The following is a 9,929-nucleotide window of genomic DNA, read 5'->3' as shown; positions in this document are numbered from 1 at the left end:
TCCTCCAACTCTGACTCTACAAGATGCTCAACCCTCTGAGTTCATTCTCCATCACTCTGACCCTTACTTGGTAAAATGCCCTATTAAGACCTGATTATAACACCAGCTAAGGGCAATACCTGGGGGGTTATAGTTGCTGCCCAAATGTTGGGGGCAATGCTGTGAAGTTGAGAGCAAGTAATTTATTCAGGAGATGAACCCAGGAAATGCTGGTAAGGGGTGAGGAAAAGAGATTGAAAAATGAAAGAAAACCATAAAGGATGCGTTTTCGAGCATATTAATATTGTAGGCAATTGAAGCTCAATCCCACCGAGGATCTTGAGAGACAGTATTGGACATGTGTCACAGTCATCCTCTCTGAGGGGCAAGGAAGCTGGAGAAGTTTTTCACCAGCTCCCCAGGTATCTTTGTTTTGTGGCTGCTTTCAGGGCAGGGATTAACTCTTTGGCACTTTTGCCTTGCCCTTTGCAAGGGCTGGGATTGCTCCCAGAGTCAGATACAAACCCTCAGACTTTGACTACAGAGAGGTAGGTCCTCGGGCAAGTACCAATAATGCCTGTTCCAGGGGTCATCCATGACGTCATTTTTCAGATGTGCGAACTGATAAATTGCTTATTTTCGTTTAAGAAAATTTGAGTTGGGTTTATGTTACTTTTAACCAAGTGAATCCTGACTAATCCATATAGCAGACATACATTGCATACCTACATATACTGTAAAATTGTGAGAAATACTAAGAAGAATGTGATACAGGACCCATATCAAACATAATAATTACTATGATGAATAACACTTGGCACTTCTTAATAGCTATAGTTTGAATTTAGTGGCCATCTGCTACACATTGGTCCTTATGCTAGCCGTTTACATGGTACTAAAAATAGTTATATTTTTTTTAGTCCTTGACTTGAGCCAAGATTTTTAATTGTATTATTTTGTTTAATACATATGTTGTTTTATTTGGCAAGGGAGGAATTAAGGTTGCCAATAACCTGACCTTGAGATGGGGGGATTGCTCTGGATTATCAGGGTGAGCACGATATAGTCACAGGGGTTCTTTTAAGTAAAAGACGGAGGCAGAAGTGTCAGAGTCAGGGAAACTTGAAGATGCTGATGTTGAAGATGAAGGAAGAGGCGCAAGCCAAGGAATGCAGACAGCCTCTATAAATTGGAGAAGACAAGGAAATGGATATCTCCCTTTTGCCTCCAGAAAGAATATAGCCCCTTGACACGTGGACTGTAGCTCAGTGAGACCCCTTTTGAATTTATGATCTCCAGAACTATAATCATAAATTTGTGTTCTAAGCCCCTAAGGTTGTGGTAATTTGTTACAGCAGCTATGGGAAACTAATCCACTGCAACGAAGGGGGGGGGGGGGACCATCTGTAGAACTAGCTATTCCCAAGGTTCCAGAAATAATTGTGGTGTTGATGTGAGATCACTTAGAAGGGTTACATTACCATTCAGATCCTGAAGAAGTATTGCCTCAGCACACCATGAAAAATTATAAGGAAAAACTTACATTTAAAGGTAGGACTGCTTAAAGATATTCTATTTGAGTGGAAGCTTAGCCTAGTGAGTTAGGGACTGATCCTGGGCGAAGACTTCCCTGGGGGTTGTTTTCTCCTAATAGTATAATAAATGTTTCTTGACAAATCACTGGATGCATTTTCCTTTTTCATACTCTTACAGTGAATCTTAGAATGTTTTTCTTTTTTCCTTATTCATAGAGTATAATAAAAATAAAATAGGATCTGATAAATCCTACTTTACTTGGGTCTCTTTTCTTTTTGAAGTCTCATACCATTTCTTAAACACACACTAGCAAACAATCTATTCACACCACGAATCTGGAAAAAAAGTTACAATTTTTATTGTTTCAACGTACGTTGAAATATCTGTATATAGAGAGATTAGATTTATGGTCCTTTCAAGAAGATCTATCATTTCTATATTGATGCATTTGTTATTTCAAAGTATGTACTCCAATTGGTATATTGACTTTAATAGGTACCTATTTGAGGAAGTGTTTCTAATTGTCCTGTGACACTTCCAAAATATATTTTTAGTTTGTAAATCAGATAATAACAAAAGTTATTCCACAGTGCCAAGGGCTTGTGATTCACAAGATCTGGTTCACTGATGGCAGACAATGGTAGGTTGTGAGGTAGGTTTGATCTGATAGGAACAGCTATATAAACACCAAGGCTATCTCCAAAGAATTTCTCTGAGAAATGGGACCATCATTTGGCTGCATTGTCAGGTCTCATATTAGAGTCAGGTTTCATCAACATAATGGTTATTTTCCTCCCCAATAGGTAGTATTTATTCCCTCATGCTGAGCAGCAAGGAAAAGAATAGGAAATGAGGACTAGAAAAAGACCTCAGGGTAGATAATCTATCCAAATTCATCTTGATTGGGCAAACTAACGGTACATATTTTTGAGCCTACAGAAACATTTCCCAAGAATAAACCATATTGGATTCATCTGCCTTTAAATGCCAGCATATAAGTGATTAAATGGTGATATTTGAACAAAGTCCCCTCTCTATTCTTAAGTTGACTAACATTCCTCAGAAATAGATTTTCCCCCCTAAATTTTCACAGACCAGAATAGTTTATGTCAGGATACAACTGGAGTTCAAATTTCATTTCGCCTTGTGTGAATATTTTGGGATTGTTTACTTCCGTATATTGTTTAAATATGAGATCACATTTTTCTGGGAAAGAGATGGGAAAGAGATCTTTCTTGTTGCGTGTTTTGTGTTTTGGGGGAGGAGCCATCTTATGTTAAGGCAAGCTGGCCTCCTGTGCCTCTCATTCTACTGGTCTGTACTGTCTAATAAAGATGGTTGCTTCCCAGTCTATAGGTACATACTGTTGATTGCTTTTGTGGGCTACTACTTGATGGGGGCGAAGGTATTGCAAGCTTTGGAGACAGACATTCAGGAGGAATTGAAAAATTCCTTTTTGGAGGCCAGAGAAGCTTTAATGAGTAACTATGCCAACATCACTCCAGAAGAGCTTGAAATCTTTTTGCAGGTAAGAGATAAAGGGGTTTTGTTTTGAAAGTTATAAATTTGCTCATCATGTGTCTAGCTGTAGATAGGTTTTATAGAATGCCTTCTTGTTTGTTTTACCTAAACTTGCATAAGTAATAGCACTAGTTTTCTGTCATCTGGAGAGGGAAAAAAAGGTATAAGCCCTTCTAGGAGACATAAGGAAAACAGTAAGAGAATGCAAAGGAGTAAGATAGATACAGGTAAGAGGAAAAATGACAGAGCAGATACAGCAAGGGCACAGGAACTCTAAAAGATATCCTGAGGGTCAGGAAAGAATAACTAGTATTGGACTAACTCTTCCATTGACACTAATTGTAAAGCAAAACAAAACAAATATTACAAAAATAACTGTCTGAAAACACAGGAGTATAAGCAAAGCAGGTGGGTCCCAAAAAGGCAATGACCATTTAAAGCAAGCACGTGAGCTAAAGTCCACATTTACTTGTCTTTTCCTCTGTGAGTTGCTTCTCAGTTACCTTGGTGATAGGTAATAAGTCCTAGCAGAAAGCAGCAGCCTTACTAGGCCGAACTGACAAGCAGTCAGAATGTGGGGTTCTAACAGTGGCTGAGATTTGAGAAGAAAATCCCAGAAAGGAGGATTCCTCAAAGTGAGAAAGCCCACAAGTTCCAAGTCTGCTATGAATTCCTCTCAAGCTGTTGGCCAACTCCTTAGTTATGCACTTGCAGAGTAAGACCTTAGAGAAACAAATGAAAGCAGCATCTGTGATTCTAAAGAGCTGTGTAGAGACTTTAGCAGCCATCTATTGCTGGGGAGACAGAAATTGGAGTTCAAGGCTCACCAAGTTAGAGGGATTTGGTAACCACCCTGAGTTGTCTGTTGAGATCCCAGAAACACCACACCCTAGAAATAAAACTGAAAATACAGCAAGCTCTAACAAATTATATCATTTACTCTCAACAGGAATAAGGAAATCTGCTGGTATTCCATCTGCCTGCCAAATAAAACTCCAAACCCTCTTTTTTAAGGAAGATAACATCATCCAGAGTCTCTACATATTTTCATATACAATGGCCAGCATCCAATGAAAAATTAGGAGGTATGATTAAAAATGGAAACAACTGACTGGAAACTAACAGAACCACAGGCATTAGAAAGAGACCAATAATTTGATAAAGAGTCATCATCTAAAGACATTAAAATAAGTATGGTTAATAGTTTAAGAAAATCTAGGAAAGGACAGAAAATTTTTCTACTGTAAGTATCTGGAATGCTTAAAAAACTGTCTAACCAGTATTATAGAGGTGGAAAACAGATTAGTGGTTAACAGAGGCTAGGGATTGGGGTTGTTTTGATAGATGTGACTATAAAGGGGTAGCATGAGGGATATTTTTGTGTTTTGTTGATACAATAGTTCTGAATCTTGATTTTAGTGGTAATTACAGAAGTCATTACATGCTCTTTAAAAAAAAAAGCTTTATAGGGGCACCTGGGTGACTCAGTCGTTTAGGTGTCCGACTTCTGCTCAGGTGATGATCTCACGGCTTGTGGGTTCAAGCCCTGCATCAGGCTCTATGCTGACAGCTCAGGGCCTGGAGCCTGCTTCAGATTCTGTGTCTCCCTCTCTCTGCACCTCTCCCACTTGCGCTCTGTCTCTCTCTCACTCTAAAATAAATAAACATTAAAAAAATAAAAGATTGAGACACTGTTCACATACGGTACAATTTACTTATTTAAAGTTCACAATTCAATGGTCTTTAGGATATTCAGAGTTGTGCAATCATTTTATGTTGCTGTTGTCTAGTTTTGCCATCAGTCATGCAAGTCTTACAGAGAGCGTTGGGAACAAAAAATCCTTACCTTTCTCCCTTCCTACCTTCCTTCCTTTAATAACTGTTGTGTATATCTGCCTGCCCCACGTCTAATGAATAATGCTGAACTTGAAGTACCTCTGGGAAATTTATGTGAAAAGCAGTGTTCATACTCATGGCAGATTGTGTCTATTTTTCTTTTGAATTTGGGCTTTTTGTCTCTGTTTCTTTAGTAATCAATTTCATTTCTTTAATGGCTTTTAGCAGTACTTCACAATTCAGATTTAACTATAATTCTTGCTTTTCAATGCCGCGTTTTACTATTTTGTTTTGTGTGTTTTTGGCATTATTTTAAGGGAATTTTAGTTAAGTAGGCAAAAAAAAAGAGCCCATCTCACTACTTAAAATTACAGGTAGCCCTAATGTCATCTTTATGCCATTCTTTGTATACTATTTACAAATGATTTTGGTGTCCACCATTTCAACCAGCAATCCACACACAGCCCTCCTAGAGAGTCACTCAGAGACATGGCCATAATTAAAATTTGTTTACAGTCTGTCCTTATCTTACATAGCCTATCGGCATCATTTGCCACCAGTGACTCTCTCCTTCTTGACAGACTTTCTTCACGTGGCTTCTGGGAAACCACACTCCTAATTCTGATTTTCCTCCTGTTTTACAGGTGGTTTTATCTTGGTTGCCTTTGCTGGTTCTATTCTTCTCAATAATGTTGAAGAGCTCTTGGGTACAGTCCTCAGACCTTTTCTCTTTTCTCTTTATACTTATTTCCTTTGTGGTTCGTCTCTCTCATGGCTGTAAATATCACGTATGTGCCAAGAACGCCCCAATTTTTATCTCCAGCTGAAGCCTTTCCCACAAATTCCAGACTGTAAATCCACTTGCCTATTTGAAATTTCCACTTGGATGTCCAACAAACCACTCAGGCTCATCATTTCCAACAATGAGCACCTACTCTTTTCCTTTCAAAAGGAAAATCTGCCACCCACCCCAACCACCACCTTCCTCACTTCAGTTGGTGGCAACTCCATTCTTTTGGTTGCTCAGGTGAAGAGTTGCATCATCCTTGACTGTGCTCTTTCTCTTAGTTTTAATCTCTCAGGAAAACCTACTGGCTGGGCCTTGGAAACATATTAGATTCCCACTGCTTTTCCTCCCTCCCCTCCCCCAACATTGCTGCCACCTGGTCTCACTGGGCCACCATTTGGTCTCTTCTGGAACTTCTGGAGTTCTGCAGTATTCTCCCAACAGGTCTCCTGGTTCTGACTTTGCTCTCTATATTCTCTTCTAAATACAGCGGCCAAAGTGATCTTTCTGGTATCCCTTTGGTAGGTAAGTCACCTGTGCTCAAAACTTTCAGTGACTCCTCCCATTTCCTTCAGGTAAAATTCTTGAATCTTACATGAACTGGTCTTCCTTCTCTATTTCCTTTTCCATTACTCTGCCCTCAACTTTGCTCTAGTCACTGTGCTTGATGTCTCTAGAATAGTCCAGGCTCTTCCCTTTGATCTAGTTGTTTCCTCTGCTTGGAGTGTTCTTTTCTCAAATATTTGGCTAACTTTTTCACTGCCTCTAAGTCCAGCCCAAGTCTTACCTTCTCAGTGAGGCTTTCTCTGACTATCTCCCTTGTCCCACCTTATTGTGCTCTACTTATCTCTTATCACCTCCTAACATTATACAATATTTATATTTATTTCCCTAAGCTAGAATCTAAATTCCACAGTGGCATATTTCTTTCCATATTGCTTTAAGGGAAAGTTCATACATTTCACCAAGTTAATGCTTACTTGTTTTGGTTTTACCTTGTGGACACTGTCCTTTTCTGTAAAAAAATGGAGTAATCCCCTTAAGAAATGAAATTCTTTATTTCAGTTGGAATTTTAAGAATTCTTTTTCATTTGTGGCATCTATATTAAGCACAATAGGTGAGTAAGATGCTTTGTTTTTAGTTTAATTTAGTTTTTTTTTTTAATTTAGAATGCCAATGCACGGAACTTTGTCTGCATAAGTCATAACCCCTTCAAACCTACAAATTCAGAACCTGCTTTTATTGTTAAGATGACATTTCATCAATACATGCAACCTCCCCTTTATTTGTATTTTTAGATCATTTGTCACTTCCATAACAAATTTGATGTGTCTTTTCTCTTTAGTGGGTGGTCCTGGCAATGGCATTTCCATCTTGTCTTCCAACATACGAGTGAGATAAGTAGCAAAGCAAGAACCAGTCAGATTTTCCAGGACTGCTGATAGATCTAAGATGTCTACAAGTTTCTCTGGAATTCAGCTCAAACTCGGCTAGACAATTTTGTAATTTTTAAAACAAAAAGTTAACATAGGTTTCTACTAAACTTTAGACAAGTATAGGGTATTTTAATTTCAACTAAGAGTTATTAGGGTTTACAAAAAGAATAAGCACAACTTAAGATAGCCAGTGCCAAAGACCGTAAGGAGACTCCTAGGAAATACCAGTTTAGACTGCCAGAGACCTCTGGCACTGCTGTGGAATTTTCCATCTCATGGGACTAGGACTAGAGAAGGTTAATAATGACTGTTATTTTCAGTATGGCATGCTCAGATATATTTCCTTCACTAAAAATAGGGTGCACATTTACAGTTATGGAGAATGTGATGCCTGCAAATTCCCAGCAAAATAATCACATTTGTTAGAAACTGTTCTTACTTGCTTATTATATTTCAGTAAAAGAACTGGGAGAATCTCGGACTTTTAGGGGTCCACAAAAGATCAGACTGTTGGGAATGGATGTCACCATGACCCATGGTTTCTGCCCTGAGGATAATAACAACAAGGTCTGAATGACCACTTCCTTTGGTGTATGGCCTGGTGGTGCACACAGAAGTCCAACTGATTGGTGGATATAGAGAGCAAGATGGAATCACTCATGTCAAGCAGGGACATAGGCAGTCAAGGGCATTGGTGCTAAGATGAGATGTTGCTGAAACCAGCACAGGCTGATGACACAGCAGAACCAGAAGAGGCCCATAAAGGCCTAAGACTGGTTAAGCATCTTCAAAAAGAGAGGACTTTTGCAGCAATGGTCAGACCTCCAGAAGCTGACCCTTCCATATCTGACTGCATCAGAAAGGCAGTTGCTGATGAAAGGTCTGCCTGACTGATCTCTGAACATAACAGAGATCTTCCACTGCTTGAATATAATAAGCAGTGTGGTTGGAGAGCTGACCCAGGCTGAAACGAGCCCTCATCTCACTTGTGCACCCATCCACAGACTCCACATTTGCTTCACTAAGTTCTTACCCCTTGTTGTATCTTCCTTGTTGTGACTTTGTTTTCTGCTCTGCTTTGTGTGATATATAAGAAGCTAAGTTAAATGTGTAGTGAAATGTCATTGGGCTTGGAATACTGAACCTGCTTTACAATTATGTTAGCCTTGCGGGGCGCCTGGGTGGCTCAGTCGGTTGAACGTCCGACTTCGGCTCAGGTTATGGTCTCACGGTTTGTGAGTTTGAGCCCCGTGTCGGGCTCTGTGCTGTTGGCTCGGAGCCTGGAGCCTGCTTCAATTCTGTGTCTCCCTCTCTCTCTGCCCCTTCCCCACTCATGATCTGTCTCTCTCTGTCTCTCAAAAATGAATAAACGTTAAAAAAAAATTAAAAAAAAACAATTATGTTAGCCTTGCTTTATGATTAAATAAAGCTGACACTGTGGAAAGACACAACTCATGTATGCACCTTTATAGCCTGCTTGCAACAGTGGGCATGAATTTTGTCATCTGATCCCTCAGCCATTCCAGTCTGGGCCACAGTAGATGAATAATTCTAACTTCAGGCAGTTCAACCGTATTCACTGGTTCTGTTTAACAGGGAGTTAAGGGAGGTGAAACCATTTGACCATTCTCTATCATATGATGTTCTCATATTTTCTTCTTGATGAGACAGAATCAAAGTACCAGCTTGCCTGAAGAATGGACGTAGTCCTTATTTTGTAGTCCTGGAACCAGTCAATAAGCCTACTTTGCCTTTATTCTTAAGACACATTCTTTTAAACAAATGTGAGTTAAGGCGAACTATGAATTTGTAGGAGTTCAGGCATGACTTTAAATGGGCATGAACTCCTCATGTTGTAATGACTTTAACATTGCCAGGCTGTTTAAAATATCACCACAGGCAATGAAGGGAGCTTTTGTGTGAAGTCCATGAAAAATTGTGAAACTTTGGTATGGCATTCTTCTCCAACCTGTGTGTGTGTGTGTGTGTGTGTGTGTGTGTGTGTGTGTGTTGATAGTGTATTCCTATTCTTTTGTAGCATTGAAAATAAAAATTGAGGGTGCCTGGGTGGCTCAGTCGGTTGTGTCTGACTTCGGCTCATGTCATGATCTCATGGTTCTTGGTTCAAGCCTCGTGTTGGGCTCTGTGCTGACAGCTAATAGCCTGGAGCCTGCTTCAGATTCTGGTTCTCCCTTTCTCTCTGCCCCTCCCTGCTCATGCTCTGTCTCTGTCAAAAATGAATAAACGTTAAAAATAAATACAATAAAATAAAATAAAATAATAAAATAAAAATTGAACTTAAGAGCCATGGGCATAGAAGGAATAAAATTGTTTAGTTCATCAACTGCTTTCACAAAAGCAACCAAAATCCACAACTTACAGAAATGAAATTATGTTAAATTTTGTGCTATCTATAGGCACCAAATACCAACATGTATAGATTAAAATTAGATTCAGTAGCAAGATTGACATATTCAAGTTTAACTATATGCAAAGTAGCAAAATTCCCCATTTTTGTTATCCCATAAATAGGTTTTATAAGTGGTTATAGCAGAATCCACAAAAAAGTCTTTTTTGTGTGCAGCAATATATGATTAATTTCACATATCATTGAATATACTTCCACAATGTAATTCTTAAAGACTGGAAAGTATTTTACTGGGCCATTTTACTCAGCATATGCCTTCTAATGTTAGATACTTATGTTAGTTTCCATTATTTAGTCAAATAATGCTTTAGTGATATTCTTATACACTTTTCTGAGCATTTCCCTAGGAGAAATTCCCAGATATAAAATGGCTGGATAATACTTTTAAAAGTTATAAGTCACAAC

The 9,929-nt window shown here is 38.9% G+C and overlaps 1 long non-coding RNA gene across 1 annotated transcript; it reads left to right on the top strand.

Annotated features, from left to right (window-relative positions):
- The first annotated feature begins 2,662 nt into the window (after positions 1-2,662).
- LOC113601323 (uncharacterized) lies at positions 2,663-9,337 on the top strand. The gene is made up of 3 exons (XR_003422517.2): positions 2,663-3,043; positions 3,986-4,121; positions 7,554-9,337. It is a non-coding gene; the product is annotated as an uncharacterized LOC113601323 (long non-coding RNA).
- Positions 9,338-9,929: the final 592 nt, after the last annotated feature.

Source organism: Acinonyx jubatus, chromosome B3 (genome assembly GCF_027475565.1).
Source record: "Acinonyx jubatus isolate Ajub_Pintada_27869175 chromosome B3, VMU_Ajub_asm_v1.0, whole genome shotgun sequence".
Taxonomy (NCBI): Eukaryota; Metazoa; Chordata; class Mammalia; order Carnivora; family Felidae; genus Acinonyx; species Acinonyx jubatus.
Note: the sequence above shows the minus strand (reverse complement) of the source record. Positions and strands in the feature narration are given on the sequence as shown.